At 46.0% G+C, this 15,449-nt stretch overlaps 6 non-coding genes across 6 annotated transcripts; all 6 read left to right on the top strand.

Annotated features, from left to right (window-relative positions):
* The first annotated feature begins 2,058 nt into the window (after positions 1-2,058).
* Positions 2,059-2,249, top strand: LOC130341552 (U2 spliceosomal RNA). The gene has a single exon (XR_008881472.1). It is a non-coding gene; the product is annotated as a U2 spliceosomal RNA (small nuclear RNA).
* Positions 2,250-4,345: 2,096 nt separating this feature from the next.
* Positions 4,346-4,536, top strand: LOC130341476 (U2 spliceosomal RNA). The gene has a single exon (XR_008881410.1). It is a non-coding gene; the product is annotated as a U2 spliceosomal RNA (small nuclear RNA).
* A 2,093-nt stretch (positions 4,537-6,629) lies between these two features.
* Positions 6,630-6,820, top strand: LOC130341551 (U2 spliceosomal RNA). The gene has a single exon (XR_008881471.1). It is a non-coding gene; the product is annotated as a U2 spliceosomal RNA (small nuclear RNA).
* Positions 6,821-8,908: 2,088 nt separating this feature from the next.
* Positions 8,909-9,099, top strand: LOC130341550 (U2 spliceosomal RNA). Its single transcript, XR_008881470.1, has one exon. It is a non-coding gene; the product is annotated as a U2 spliceosomal RNA (small nuclear RNA).
* A 2,106-nt stretch (positions 9,100-11,205) lies between these two features.
* LOC130341481 (U2 spliceosomal RNA) lies at positions 11,206-11,396 on the top strand. Its single transcript, XR_008881415.1, has one exon. It is a non-coding gene; the product is annotated as a U2 spliceosomal RNA (small nuclear RNA).
* Positions 11,397-13,477: 2,081 nt separating this feature from the next.
* LOC130341547 (U2 spliceosomal RNA) lies at positions 13,478-13,668 on the top strand. The gene has a single exon (XR_008881468.1). It is a non-coding gene; the product is annotated as a U2 spliceosomal RNA (small nuclear RNA).
* Positions 13,669-15,449: the final 1,781 nt, after the last annotated feature.

The raw sequence follows: 15,449 nt of genomic DNA, 5'->3' as shown, positions 1-15,449 counted from the left end.
GCTGGCTAGCCAGCTAGCCAGCCCTGTGGGCCTTGCTGCTGCTGCAGCCAAAAAACAAAAGGTGGTGCTGCTGCTGCTTCTGCTGCTGCTGCTTCTGCTGCTTCTGCTTCTGCTTGTGTCTGGCCGCTGTTGGAGCGTCCAGGCACAGGACTTCTGCTGCTGCTGACTAAATGGCCTCCTTAATTGGATCATTTGAGTAGCCAGCACACCTGTGCAGGTAGGGCATGACATGATAGGCAGCTGCCTTGATAGCGGGTGGGTGCTGAATGTTCCTAATTGACAAAATAAGATTAATGCTTATGAAGAAATATAAAATCTCATCCCTTCCCCAATATCGCGCCACACCCCTACCCCTTAATTCCCTGGTTGAACTTGATGGACATATGTCTTTTTTCGACCGTACTAACTATGTAACTATGTAACATAACATGGGGGGGGGGGGGGGGTCTCCTGGCTGTTCACACAGGTGTGTCATTGCTGTACATTGACCATGCATTGCTTCTGTGGTATTGCAAAGGCAAAGACAAATGCTTCCAGCCATCCATTGCACTAATGGATTGGTCATCAGCTGGCTGTCTATGTCCCGCATCAATATAGACCAAAGTACAGAGGGTTAGGCTATGCTATTGTGCACCTACCTGATGCATCAGAAGGTGCGAGGCCCTTGCTAAATTCTGTGCACAGACTTTGAGATCTATACTTTAGACTGTATCTAAACCTGCTCCAACATGGACTGACATTCTGGCCTACTTTCAGCCGATGCGACTTGTCTGTCGCTGAACAGTCGCTTTTTATGTATTCAGCACCTATGTATAATGTTGTAAAAATGCTCTAGAAGCTAAAGTCGCAGAAATGTCACACATATTTGGCCTGCAACTTTCTGTGCGACAAATTCAGACAGGAAAAATCAGTATAAATCCTTAGAAAATTATCCCCCAGTGTCTCCATCTGCTGGCGGTATTGAATAAGCATTGCTGCACTGATGGGGTATGCATTAGACGAAAAAAAAGAAGAAAAAGAAGAATAATACGCCCAGAAAAGAGGCGAAAAGGAGAAAAACGTAAAAAAACGTGAAAAAAAAGTAAGAGGAAGAGAAGGGAAAAAAAGGTGGAAATGGGTTTAAAAGTGATTTCGGCGGAGAAATATATATATATATATATATATATATATATATATATATATATATGCGCACACACACACATATATATAAACGTATTCTCCGTTGAGATATTGCAGCCGCTGCTGTGTCCAGGCCCAGGAGCCTTAGCACTGTGCTGTGATGTCACTCAATACCACTGACATCACTAGGTGTAAACAACATCTCTCCTTTGCTGTGTATGTGACTATGGAGCTGTTTGGTGATGTCGTCTATTATGGCCTTCATAGAAGCAACAGGAGATTGTTGCATCCATCTAGAACCCTCAGAACTACAGTGCTATGATGTCACTCACTTCCACAGGCCTTGCAGAGTGTAAACAACAACAACCCAGCTTTGTTGTGTATGTAACCATAGGGATTTGTGATGTCACCTAGAACCTTCACAGCAGCGACAGCTTTATGAGGAGCATCAGCACTGCTCTGCCTGAGCAGAACCATCACCGCCATAGGTTGTCAAATAACCCGGGTTTAACCCACACAGGTAAGTCCAATGGGGTGCAGGCATGTCCTCTATGCTTACAGCTTCCCGTGGGTGTTGGTTTGATACCGTTTGGGGACAGCCAAGGAGGCATCTGCAGGCAACAAAGGTAGGTGTGTGCTTGTGTGTGTGTTTCCTATGCAGATCCTAAGCCCAGTGTCACATGGAAGTAGGAGGAGTAAGAAGGGTTCCTGGCAAATCCGGGTTATGGATTGCATTTAAAAAGGCCCCGTGGGAGTGCAATGGGCCCCTGTCTTGCTGCTTAGCAATAATGGTATGGGTTTAGGTTCTGCTGTGTGTACTGGTGGTTGACTGCCCCCCAGCCCAGAGTGTGCATGGAAAATTGTCTGGCAGCCTCCCTGACAGCAAGCAGTGATAGTGCCCATGAAGGGCACCTTGTTGGGCCCGCCCCTTTCACGGTTATCGCTTCTCGGCCTTTTGGCTAAGATCAAGTGTAGTATCTGTTCTTATCAGTTTAATATCTGATACGTCCCCTATCTGGGGACCATATATTAAATGGATTTTTGAGAACGGGGGCCGATTTCGAAGCTTGCTTCCGTCGCCCTATGCATTGACCCGATATGGCAGTATCTTCGGGTACAGTGCACCACCCCCTTACAGGGTTAAAAAGAAAGATTCCTACTTTCATTGCTACCTGCTTGCTGGCTAGCCAGCTAGCCAGCCCTGTGGGCCTTGCTGCTGCTGCAGCCAAAAAACAAAAGGTGGTGGTGCTGCTGCTGCTTCTGCTGCTTCTGCTTCTGCTTGTGTCTGGCCGCTGTTGGAGCGTCCAGGCACAGGACTTCTGCTGCTGCTGACTAAATGGCCTCCTTAATTGGATCATTTGAGTAGCCAGCACACCTGTGCAGGTAGGGCATGACATGATAGGCAGCTGCCTTGATAGCGGGTGGGTGCTGAATGTTCCTAATTGACAAAATAAGATTAATGCTTATGAAGAAATATAAAATCTCATCCCTTCCCCAATATCGCGCCACACCCCTACCCCTTAATTCCCTGGTTGAACTTGATGGACATATGTCTTTTTTCGACCGTACTAACTATGTAACTATGTAACATAACATGGGGGGGGGGGGGGGGGTCTCCTGGCTGTTCACACAGGTGTGTCATTGCTGTACATTGACCATGCATTGCTTCTGTGGTATTGCAAAGGCAAAGACAAATGCTTCCAGCCATCCATTGCACTAATGGATTGGTCATCAGCTGGCTGTCTATGTCCCGCATCAATATAGACCAAAGTACAGAGGGTTAGGCTATGCTATTGTGCACCTACCTGATGCATCAGAAGGTGCGAGGCCCTTGCTAAATTCTGTGCACAGACTTTGAGATCTATACTTTAGACTGTATCTAAACCTGCTCCAACATGGACTGACATTCTGGCCTACTTTCAGCCGATGCGACTTGTCTGTCGCTGAACAGTCGCTTTTTATGTATTCAGCACCTATGTATAATGTTGTAAAAATGCTCTAGAAGCTAAAGTCGCAGAAATGTCACACATATTTGGCCTGCAACTTTCTGTGCGACAAATTCAGACAGGAAAAATCAGTATAAATCCTTAGAAAATTATCCCCCAGTGTCTCCATCTGCTGGCGGTATTGAATAAGCATTGCTGCACTGATGGGGTATGCATTAGACGAAAAAAAAGAAGAAAAAGAAGAATAATACGCCCAGAAAAGAGGCGAAAAGGAGAAAAACGTAAAAAAACGTGAAAAAAAAGTAAGAGGAAGAGAAGGGAAAAAAAGGTGGAATGGGTTTAAAAGTGATTTCGGCGGAGAAATATATATATATATATATATATATATATATATATATATATATATACGCGCACACACACACATATATATAAACGTATTCTCCGTTGAGATATTGCAGCCGCTGCTGTGTCCAGGCCCAGGAGCCTTAGCACTGTGCTGTGATGTCACTCAATACCACTGACATCACTAGGTGTAAACAACATCTCTCCTTTGCTGTGTATGTGACTATGGAGCTGTTTGGTGATGTCGTCTATTATGGCCTTCATAGAAGCAACAGGAGATTGTTGCATCCATCTAGAACCCTCAGAACTACAGTGCTATGATGTCACTCACTTCCACAGGCCTTGCAGAGTGTAAACAACAACAACCCAGCTTTGTTGTGTATGTAACCATAGGGATTTGTGATGTCACCTAGAACCTTCACAGCAGCGACAGCTTTATGAGGAGCATCAGCACTGCTCTGCCTGAGCAGAACCATCACCGCCATAGGTTGTCAAATAACCCGGGTTTAACCCACACAGGTAAGTCCAATGGGGTGCAGGCATGTCCTCTATGCTTACAGCTTCCCGTGGGTGTTGGTTTGATACCGTTTGGGGACAGCCAAGGAGGCATCTGCAGGCAACAAAGGTAGGTGTGTGCTTGTGTGTGTGTTTCCTATGCAGATCCTAAGCCCAGTGTCACATGCAAGTAGGAGGAGTAAGAAGGGTTCCTGGCAAATCCGGGTTATGGATTGCATTTAAAAAGGCCCCGTGGGAGTGCAATGGGCCCCTGTCTTGCTGCTTAGCAATAATGGTATGGGTTTAGGTTCTGCTGTGTGTACTGGTGGTTGACTGCCCCCCAGCCCAGAGTGTGCATGGAAAATTGTCTGGCAGCCTCCCTGACAGCAAGCAGTGATAGTGCCCATGAAGGGCACCTTGTTGGGCCCGCCCCTTTCACGGTTATCGCTTCTCGGCCTTTTGGCTAAGATCAAGTGTAGTATCTGTTCTTATCAGTTTAATATCTGATACGTCCCCTATCTGGGGACCATATTTTAAATGGATTTTTGAGAACGGGGGCCGATTTCGAAGCTTGCTTCCGTCGCCCTATGCATTGACCCGATATGGCAGTATCTTCGGGTACAGTGCACCACCCCCTTACAGGGTTAAAAAGAAAGATTCCTACTTTCATTGCTACCTGCTTGCTGGCTAGCCAGCTAGCCAGCCCTGTGGGCCTTGCTGCTGCTGCAGCCAAAAAACAAAAGGTGGTGCTGCTGCTGCTTCTGCTGCTTCTGCTTCTGCTTGTGTCTGGCCGCTGTTGGAGCGTCCAGGCACAGGACTTCTGCTGCTGCTGACTAAATGGCCTCCTTAATTGGATCATTTGAGTAGCCAGCACACCTGTGCAGGTAGGGCATGACATGATAGGCAGCTGCCTTGATAGCGGGTGGGTGCTGAATGTTCCTAATTGACAAAATAAGATTAATGCTTATGAAGAAATATAAAATCTCATCCCTTCCCCAATATCGCGCCACACCCCTACCCCTTAATTCCCTGGTTGAACTTGATGGACATATGTCTTTTTTCGACCGTACTAACTATGTAACTATGTAACATAACATGGGGGGGGGGGGGGGGTCTCCTGGCTGTTCACACAGGTGTGTCATTGCTGTACATTGACCATTCATTGCTTCTGTGGTATTGCAAAGGCAAAGACAAATGCTTCCAGCCATCCATTGCACTAATGGATTGGTCATCAGCTGGCTGTCTATGTCCCGCATCAATATAGACCAAAGTACAGAGGGTTAGGCTATGCTATTGTGCACCTACCTGATGCATCAGAAGGTGCGAGGCCCTTGCTAAATTCTGTGCACAGACTTTGAGATCTATACTTTAGACTGTATCTAAACCTGCTCCAACATGGACTGACATTCTGGCCTACTTTCAGCCGATGCGACTTGTCTGTCGCTGAACAGTCGCTTTTTATGTATTCAGCACCTATGTATAATGTTGTAAAAATGCTCTAGAAGCTAAAGTCGCAGAAATGTCACACATATTTGGCCTGCAACTTTCTGTGCGACAAATTCAGACAGGAAAAATCAGTATAAATCCTTAGAAAATTATCCCCCAGTGTCTCCATCTGCTGGCGGTATTGAATAAGCATTGCTGCACTGATGGGGTATGCATTAGACGAAAAAAAAGAAGAAAAAGAAGAATAATACGCCCAGAAAAGAGGCGAAAAGGAGAAAAACGTAAAAAAACGTGAAAAAAAAGTAAGAGGAAGAGAAGGGAAAAAAAGGTGGAAATGGGTTTAAAAGTGATTTCGGCGGAGAAATATATATATATATATATATATATATATATATATATATATATATACGCGCACACACACACATATATATAAACGTATTCTCCGTTGAGATATTGCAGCCGCTGCTGTGTCCAGGCCCAGGAGCCTTAGCACTGTGCTGTGATGTCACTCAATACCACTGACATCACTAGGTGTAAACAACATCTCTCCTTTGCTGTGTATGTGACTATGGAGCTGTTTGGTGATGTCGTCTATTATGGCCTTCATAGAAGCAACAGGAGATTGTTGCATCCATCTAGAACCCTCAGAACTACAGTGCTATGATGTCACTCACTTCCACAGGCCTTGCAGAGTGTAAACAACAACAACCCAGCTTTGTTGTGTATGTAACCATAGGGATTTGTGATGTCACCTAGAACCTTCACAGCAGCGACAGCTTTATGAGGAGCATCAGCACTGCTCTGCCTGAGCAGAACCATCACCGCCATAGGTTGTCAAATAACCCGGGTTTAACCCACACAGGTAAGTCCAATGGGGTGCAGGCATGTCCTCTATGCTTACAGCTTCCCGTGGGTGTTGGTTTGATACCGTTTGGGGACAGCCAAGGAGGCATCTGCAGGCAACAAAGGTAGGTGTGTGCTTGTGTGTGTGTTTCCTATGCAGATCCTAAGCCCAGTGTCACATGCAAGTAGGAGGAGTAAGAAGGGTTCCTGGCAAATCCGGGTTATGGATTGCATTTAAAAAGGCCCCGTGGGAGTGCAATGGGCCCCTGTCTTGCTGCTTAGCAATAATGGTATGGGTTTAGGTTCTGCTGTGTGTACTGGTGGTTGACTGCCCCCCAGCCCAGAGTGTGCATGGAAAATTGTCTGGCAGCCTCCCTGACAGCAAGCAGTGATAGTGCCCATGAAGGGCACCTTGTTGGGCCCGCCCCTTTCACGGTTATCGCTTCTCGGCCTTTTGGCTAAGATCAAGTGTAGTATCTGTTCTTATCAGTTTAATATCTGATACGTCCCCTATCTGGGGACCATATATTAAATGGATTTTTGAGAACGGGGGCCGATTTCGAAGCTTGCTTCCGTCGCCCTATGCATTGACCCGATATGGCAGTATCTTCGGGTACAGTGCACCACCCCCTTACAGGGTTAAAAAGAAAGATTCCTACTTTCATTGCTACCTGCTTGCTGGCTAGCCAGCTAGCCAGCCCTGTGGGCCTTGCTGCTGCTGCAGCCAAAAAACAAAAGGTGGTGGTGCTGCTGCTGCTTCTGCTGCTTCTGCTTCTGCTTGTGTCTGGCCGCTGTTGGAGCGTCCAGGCACAGGACTTCTGCTGCTGCTGACTAAATGGCCTCCTTAATTGGATCATTTGAGTAGCCAGCACACCTGTGCAGGTAGGGCATGACATGATAGGCAGCTGCCTTGATAGCGGGTGGGTGCTGAATGTTCCTAATTGACAAAATAAGATTAATGCTTATGAAGAAATATAAAATCTCATCCCTTCCCCAATATCGCGCCACACCCCTACCCCTTAATTCCCTGGTTGAACTTGATGGACATATGTCTTTTTTCGACCGTACTAACTATGTAACTATGTAACATAACATGGGGGGGGGGGGTCTCCTGGCTGTTCACACAGGTGTGTCATTGCTGTACATTGACCATGCATTGCTTCTGTGGTATTGCAAAGGCAAAGACAAATGCTTCCAGCCATCCATTGCACTAATGGATTGGTCATCAGCTGGCTGTCTATGTCCCGCATCAATATAGACCAAAGTACAGAGGGTTAGGCTATGCTATTGTGCACCTACCTGATGCATCAGAAGGTGCGAGGCCCTTGCTAAATTCTGTGCACAGACTTTGAGATCTATACTTTAGACTGTATCTAAACCTGCTCCAACATGGACTGACATTCTGGCCTACTTTCAGCCGATGCGACTTGTCTGTCGCTGAACAGTCGCTTTTTATGTATTCAGCACCTATGTATAATGTTGTAAAAATGCTCTAGAAGCTAAAGTCGCAGAAATGTCACACATATTTGGCCTGCAACTTTCTGTGCGACAAATTCAGACAGGAAAAATCAGTATAAATCCTTAGAAAATTATCCCCCAGTGTCTCCATCTGCTGGCGGTATTGAATAAGCATTGCTGCACTGATGGGGTATGCATTAGACGAAAAAAAAGAAGAAAAAGAAGAATAATACGCCCAGAAAAGAGGCGAAAAGGAGAAAAACGTAAAAAAACGTGAAAAAAAAGTAAGAGGAAGAGAAGGGAAAAAAAGGTGGAAATGGGTTTAAAAGTGATTTCGGCGGAGAAATATATATATATATATATATATATATATATATATATATATACGCGCACACACACACATATATATAAACGTATTCTCCGTTGAGATATTGCAGCCGCTGCTGTGTCCAGGCCCAGGAGCCTTAGTACTGTGCTGTGATGTCACTCAATACCACTGACATCACTAGGTGTAAACAACATCTCTCCTTTGCTGTGTATGTGACTATGGAGCTGTTTGGTGATGTCGTCTATTATGGCCTTCATAGAAGCAACAGGAGATTGTTGAATCCATCTAGAACCCTCAGAACTACAGTGCTATGATGTCACTCACTTCCACAGGCCTTGCAGAGTGTAAACAACAACAACCCAGCTTTGTTGTGTATGTAACCATAGGGATTTGTGATGTCACCTAGAACCTTCACAGCAGCGACAGCTTTATGAGGAGCATCAGCACTGCTCTGCCTGAGCAGAACCATCACCGCCATAGGTTGTCAAATAACCCGGGTTTAACCCACACAGGTAAGTCCAATGGGGTGCAGGCATGTCCTCTATGCTTACAGCTTCCCGTGGGTGTTGGTTTGATACCGTTTGGGGACAGCCAAGGAGGCATCTGCAGGCAACAAAGGTAGGTGTGTGCTTGTGTGTGTGTTTCCTATGCAGATCCTAAGCCCAGTGTCACATGCAAGTAGGAGGAGTAAGAAGGGTTCCTGGCAAATCCGGGTTATGGATTGCATTTAAAAAGGCCCCGTGGGAGTGCAATGGGCCCCTGTCTTGCTGCTTAGCAATAATGGTATGGGTTTAGGTTCTGCTGTGTGTACTGGTGGTTGACTGCCCCCCAGCCCAGAGTGTGCATGGAAAATTGTCTGGCAGCCTCCCTGACAGCAAGCAGTGATAGTGCCCATGAAGGGCACCTTGTTGGGCCCGCCCCTTTCACGGTTATCGCTTCTCGGCCTTTTGGCTAAGATCAAGTGTAGTATCTGTTCTTATCAGTTTAATATCTGATACGTCCCCTATCTGGGGACCATATATTAAATGGATTTTTGAGAACGGGGGCCGATTTCGAAGCTTGCTTCCGTCGCCCTATGCATTGACCCGATATGGCAGTATCTTCGGGTACAGTGCACCACCCCCTTACAGGGTTAAAAAGAAAGATTCCTACTTTCATTGCTACCTGCTTGCTGGCTAGCCAGCTAGCCAGCCCTGTGGGCCTTGCTGCTGCTGCAGCCAAAAAGCAAAAGGTGGTGGTGCTGCTGCTGCTTCTGCTGCTTCTGCTTCTGCTTGTGTCTGGCCGCTGTTGGAGCGTCCAGGCACAGGACTTCTGCTGCTGCTGACTAAATGGCCTCCTTAATTGGATCATTTGAGTAGCCAGCACAGCTGTGCAGGTAGGGCATGACATGATAGGCAGCTGCCTTGATAGCGGGTGGGTGCTGAATGTTCCTAATTGACAAAATAAGATTAATGCTTATGAAGAAATATAAAATCTCATCCCTTCCCCAATATCGCGCCACACCCCTACCCCTTAATTCCCTGGTTGAACTTGATGGACATATGTCTTTTTTCGACCGTACTAACTATGTAACTATGTAACATAACATGGGGGGGGGGGGGGGGTCTCCTGGCTGTTCACACAGGTGTGTCATTGCTGTACATTGACCATGCATTGCTTCTGTGGTATTGCAAAGGCAAAGACAAATGCTTCCAGCCATCCATTGCACTAATGGATTGGTCATCAGCTGGCTGTCTATGTCCCGCATCAATATAGACCAAAGTACAGAGGGTTAGGCTATGCTATTGTGCACCTACCTGATGCATCAGAAGGTGCGAGGCCCTTGCTAAATTCTGTGCACAGACTTTGAGATCTATACTTTAGACTGTATCTAAACCTGCTCCAACATGGACTGACATTCTGGCCTACTTTCAGCCGATGCGACTTGTCTGTCGCTGAACAGTCGCTTTTTATGTATTCAGCACCTATGTATAATGTTGTAAAAATGCTCTAGAAGCTAAAGTCGCAGAAATGTCACACATATTTGGCCTGCAACTTTCTGTGCGACAAATTCAGACAGGAAAAATCAGTATAAATCCTTAGAAAATTATCCCCCAGTGTCTCCATCTGCTGGCGGTATTGAATAAGCATTGCTGCACTGATGGGGTATGCATTAGACGAAAAAAAAGAAGAAAAAGAAGAATAATACGCCCAGAAAAGAGGCGAAAAGGAGAAAAACTTAAAAAAACGTGAAAAAAAAGTAAGAGGAAGAGAAGGGAAAAAAAGGTGGAAATGGGTTTAAAAGTGATTTCGGCGGAGAAATATATATATATATATATATATATATATATATATATATATATATATATATATATACGCGCACACACACACATATATATAAACGTATTCTCCGTTGAGATATTGCAGCCGCTGCTGTGTCCAGGCCCAGGAGCCTTAGCACTGTGCTGTGATGTCACTCAATACCACTGACATCACTAGGTGTAAACAACATCTCTCCTTTGCTGTGTATGTGACTATGGAGCTGTTTGGTGATGTCGTCTATTATGGCCTTCATAGAAGCAACAGGAGATTGTTGCATCCATCTAGAACCCTCAGAACTACAGTGCTATGATGTCACTCACTTCCACAGGCCTTGCAGAGTGTAAACAACAACAACCCAGCTTTGTTGTGTATGTAACCATAGGGATTTGTGATGTCACCTAGAACCTTCACAGCAGCGACAGCTTTATGAGGAGCATCAGCACTGCTCTGCCTGAGCAGAACCATCACCGCCATAGGTTGTCAAATAACCCGGGTTTAACCCACACAGGTAAGTCCAATGGGGTGCAGGCATGTCCTCTATGCTTACAGCTTCCCGTGGGTGTTGGTTTGATACCGTTTGGGGACAGCCAAGGAGGCATCTGCAGGCAACAAAGGTAGGTGTGTGCTTGTGTGTGTGTTTCCTATGCAGATCCTAAGCCCAGTGTCACATGCAAGTAGGAGGAGTAAGAAGGGTTCCTGGCAAATCCGGGTTATGGATTGCATTTAAAAAGGCCCCGTGGGAGTGCAATGGGCCCCTGTCTTGCTGCTTAGCAATAATGGTATGGGTTTAGGTTCTGCTGTGTGTACTGGTGGTTGACTGCCCCCCAGCCCAGAGTGTGCATGGAAAATTGTCTGGCAGCCTCCCTGACAGCAAGCAGTGATAGTGCCCATGAAGGGCACCTTGTTGGGCCCGCCCCTTTCACGGTTATCGCTTCTCGGCCTTTTGGCTAAGATCAAGTGTAGTATCTGTTCTTATCAGTTTAATATCTGATACGTCCCCTATCTGGGGACCATAAATTAAATGGATTTTTGAGAACGGGGGCCGATTTCGAAGCTTGCTTCCGTCGCCCTATGCATTGACCCGATATGGCAGTATCTTCGGGTACAGTGCACCACCCCCTTACAGGGTTAAAAAGAAAGATTCCTACTTTCATTGCTACCTGCTTGCTGGCTAGCCAGCTAGCCAGCCCTGTGGGCCTTGCTGCTGCTGCAGCCAAAAAACAAAAGGTGGTGCTGCTGCTGCTTCTGCTGCTTCTGCTTCTGCTTGTGTCTGGCCGCTGTTGGAGCGTCCAGGCACAGGACTTCTGCTGCTGCTGACTAAATGGCCTCCTTAATTGGATCATTTGAGTAGCCAGCACACCTGTGCAGGTAGGGCATGACATGATAGGCAGCTGCCTTGATAGCGGGTGGGTGCTGAATGTTCCTAATTGACAAAATAAGATTAATGCTTATGAAGAAATATAAAATCTCATCCCTTCCCCAATATCGCGCCACACCCCTACCCCTTAATTCCCTGGTTGAACTTGATGGACATATGTCTTTTTTCGACCGTACTAACTATGTAACTATGTAACATAACATGGGGGGGGGGGGGGGGTCTCCTGGCTGTTCACACAGGTGTGTCATTGCTGTACATTGACCATGCATTGCTTCTGTGGTATTGCAAAGGCAAAGACAAATGCTTCCAGCCATCCATTGCACTAATGGATTGGTCATCAGCTGGCTGTCTATGTCCCGCATCAATATAGACCAAAGTACAGAGGGTTAGGCTATGCTATTGTGCACCTACCTGATGCATCAGAAGGTGCGAGGCCCTTGCTAAATTCTGTGCACAGACTTTGAGATCTATACTTTAGACTGTATCTAAACCTGCTCCAACATGGACTGACATTCTGGCCTACTTTCAGCCGATGCGACTTGTCTGTCGCTGAACAGTCGCTTTTTATGTATTCAGCACCTATGTATAATGTTGTAAAAATGCTCTAGAAGCTAAAGTCGCAGAAATGTCACACATATTTGGCCTGCAACTTTCTGTGCGACAAATTCAGACAGGAAAAATCAGTATAAATCCTTAGAAAATTATCCCCCAGTGTCTCCATCTGCTGGCGGTATTGAATAAGCATTGCTGCACTGATGGGGTATGCATTAGACGAAAAAAAAGAAGAAAAAGAAGAATAATACACCCAGAAAAGAGGCGAAAAGGAGAAAAACGTAAAAAAACGTGAAAAAAAAGTAAGAGGAAGAGAAGGGAAAAAAAGGTGGAAATGGGTTTAAAAGTGATTTCGGCGGAGAAATATATATATATATATATATATATATATATATACGCGCACACACACACATATATATAAACGTATTCTCCGTTGAGATATTGCAGCCGCTGCTGTGTCCAGGCCCAGGAGCCTTAGCACTGTGCTGTGATGTCACTCAATACCACTGACATCACTAGGTGTAAACAACATCTCTCCTTTGCTGTGTATGTGACTATGGAGCTGTTTGGTGATGTCGTCTATTATGGCCTTCATAGAAGCAACAGGAGATTGTTGCATCCATCTAGAACCCTCAGAACTACAGTGCTATGATGTCACTCACTTCCACAGGCCTTGCAGAGTGTAAACAACAACAACCCAGCTTTGTTGTGTATGTAACCATAGGGATTTGTGATGTCACCTAGAACCTTCACAGCAGCGACAGCTTTATGAGGAGCATCAGCACTGCTCTGCCTGAGCAGAACCATCACCGCCATAGGTTGTCAAATAACCCGGGTTTAACCCACACAGGTAAGTCCAATGGGGTGCAGGCATGTCCTCTATGCTTACAGCTTCCCGTGGGTGTTGGTTTGATACCGTTTGGGGACAGCCAAGGAGGCATCTGCAGGCAACAAAGGTAGGTGTGTGCTTGTGTGTGTGTTTCCTATGCAGATCCTAAGCCCAGTGTCACATGCAAGTAGGAGGAGTAAGAAGGGTTCCTGGCAAATCCGGGTTATGGATTGCATTTAAAAAGGCCCCGTGGGAGTGCAATGGGCCCCTGTCTTGCTGCTTAGCAATAATGGTATGGGTTTAGGTTCTGCTGTGTGTACTGGTGGTTGACTGCCCCCCAGCCCAGAGTGTGCATGGAAAATTGTCTGGCAGCCTCCCTGACAGCAAGCAGTGATAGTGCCCATGAAGGGCACCTTGTTGGGCCCGCCCCTTTCACGGTTATCGCTTCTCGGCCTTTTGGCTAAGATCAAGTGTAGTATCTGTTCTTATCAGTTTAATATCTGATACGTCCCCTATCTGGGGACCATATATTAAATGGATTTTTGAGAACGGGGGCCGATTTCGAAGCTTGCTTCCGTCGCCCTATGCATTGACCCGATATGGCAGTATCTTCGGGTACAGTGCACCACCCCCTTACAGGGTTAAAAAGAAAGATTCCTACTTTCATTGCTACCTGCTTGCTGGCTAGCCAGCTAGCCAGCCCTGTGGGCCTTGCTGCTGCTGCAGCCAAAAAACAAAAGGTGGTGCTGCTGCTGCTGCTTCTGCTGCTTCTGCTTCTGCTTGTGTCTGGCCGCTGTTGGAGCGTCCAGGCACAGGACTTCTGCTGCTGCTGACTAAATGGCCTCCTTAATTGGATCATTTGAGTAGCCAGCACACCTGTGCAGGTAGGGCATGACATGATAGGCAGCTGCCTTGATAGCGGGTGGGTGCTGAATGTTCCTAATTGACAAAATAAGATTAATGCTTATGAAGAAATATAAAATCTCATCCCTTCCCCAATATCGCGCCACACCCCTACCCCTTAATTCCCTGGTTGAACTTGATGGACATATGTCTTTTTTCGACCGTACTAACTATGTAACTATGTAACATAACATGGGGGGGGGGGTCTCCTGGCTGTTCACACAGGTGTGTCATTGCTGTACATTGACCATGCATTGCTTCTGTGGTATTGCAAAGGCAAAGACAAATGCTTCCAGCCATCCATTGCACTAATGGATTGGTCATCAGCTGGCTGTCTATGTCCCGCATCAATATAGACCAAAGTACAGAGGGTTAGGCTATGCTATTGTGCACCTACCTGATGCATCAGAAGGTGCGAGGCCCTTGCTAAATTCTGTGCACAGACTTTGAGATCTATACTTTAGACTGTATCTAAACCTGCTCCAACATGGACTGACATTCTGGCCTACTTTCAGCCGATGCGACTTGTCTGTCGCTGAACAGTCGCTTTTTATGTATTCAGCACCTATGTATAATGTTGTAAAAATGCTCTAGAAGCTAAAGTCGCAGAAATGTCACACATATTTGGCCTGCAACTTTCTGTGCGACAAATTCAGACAGGAAAAATCAGTATAAATCCTTAGAAAATTATCCCCCAGTGTCTCCATCTGCTGGCGGTATTGAATAAGCATTGCTGCACTGATGGGGTATGCATTAGACGAAAAAAAAGAAGAAAAAGAAGAATAATACGCCCAGAAAAGAGGCGAAAAGGAGAAAAACGTAAAAAAACGTGAAAAAAAAGTAAGAGGAAGAGAAGGGAAAAAAAGGTGGAAATGGGTTTAAAAGTGATTTCGGCGGAGAAATATATATATATATATATATATATATATATATATATATATACGCGCACACACACACATATATATAAACGTATTCTCCGTTGAGATATTGCAGCCGCTGCTGTGTCCAGGCCCAGGAGCCTTAGCACTGTGCTGTGATGTCACTCAATACCACTGACATCACTAGGTGTAAACAACATCTCTCCTTTGCTGTGTATGTGACTATGGAGCTGTTTGGTGATGTCGTCTATTATGGCCTTCATAGAAGCAACAGGAGATTGTTGCATCCATCTAGAACCCTCAGAACTACAGTGCTATGATGTCACTCACTTCCACAGGCCTTGCAGAGTGTAAACAACAACAACCCAGCTTTGTTGTGTATGTAACCATAGGGATTTGTGATGTCACCTAGAACCTTCACAGCAGCGACAGCTTTATGAGGAGCATCAGCACTGCTCTGCCTGAGCAGAACCATCACCGCCATAGGTTGTCAAATAACCCGGGTTTAACCCACACAGGTAAGTCCAATGGGGTGCAGGCATGTCCTCTATGCTTACAGCTTCCCGTGGGTGTTGGTTTGATACCGTTTGGGGACAGCCAAGGAGGCATCTGCAGGCAACAAAGGTAGGTG

Source organism: Hyla sarda, unplaced genomic scaffold (assembly GCF_029499605.1).
Source record: "Hyla sarda isolate aHylSar1 unplaced genomic scaffold, aHylSar1.hap1 scaffold_621, whole genome shotgun sequence".
NCBI lineage: Eukaryota > Metazoa > Chordata > Amphibia > Anura > Hylidae > Hyla > Hyla sarda.
This window is presented reverse-complemented; position numbering and strand designations above follow the sequence as displayed.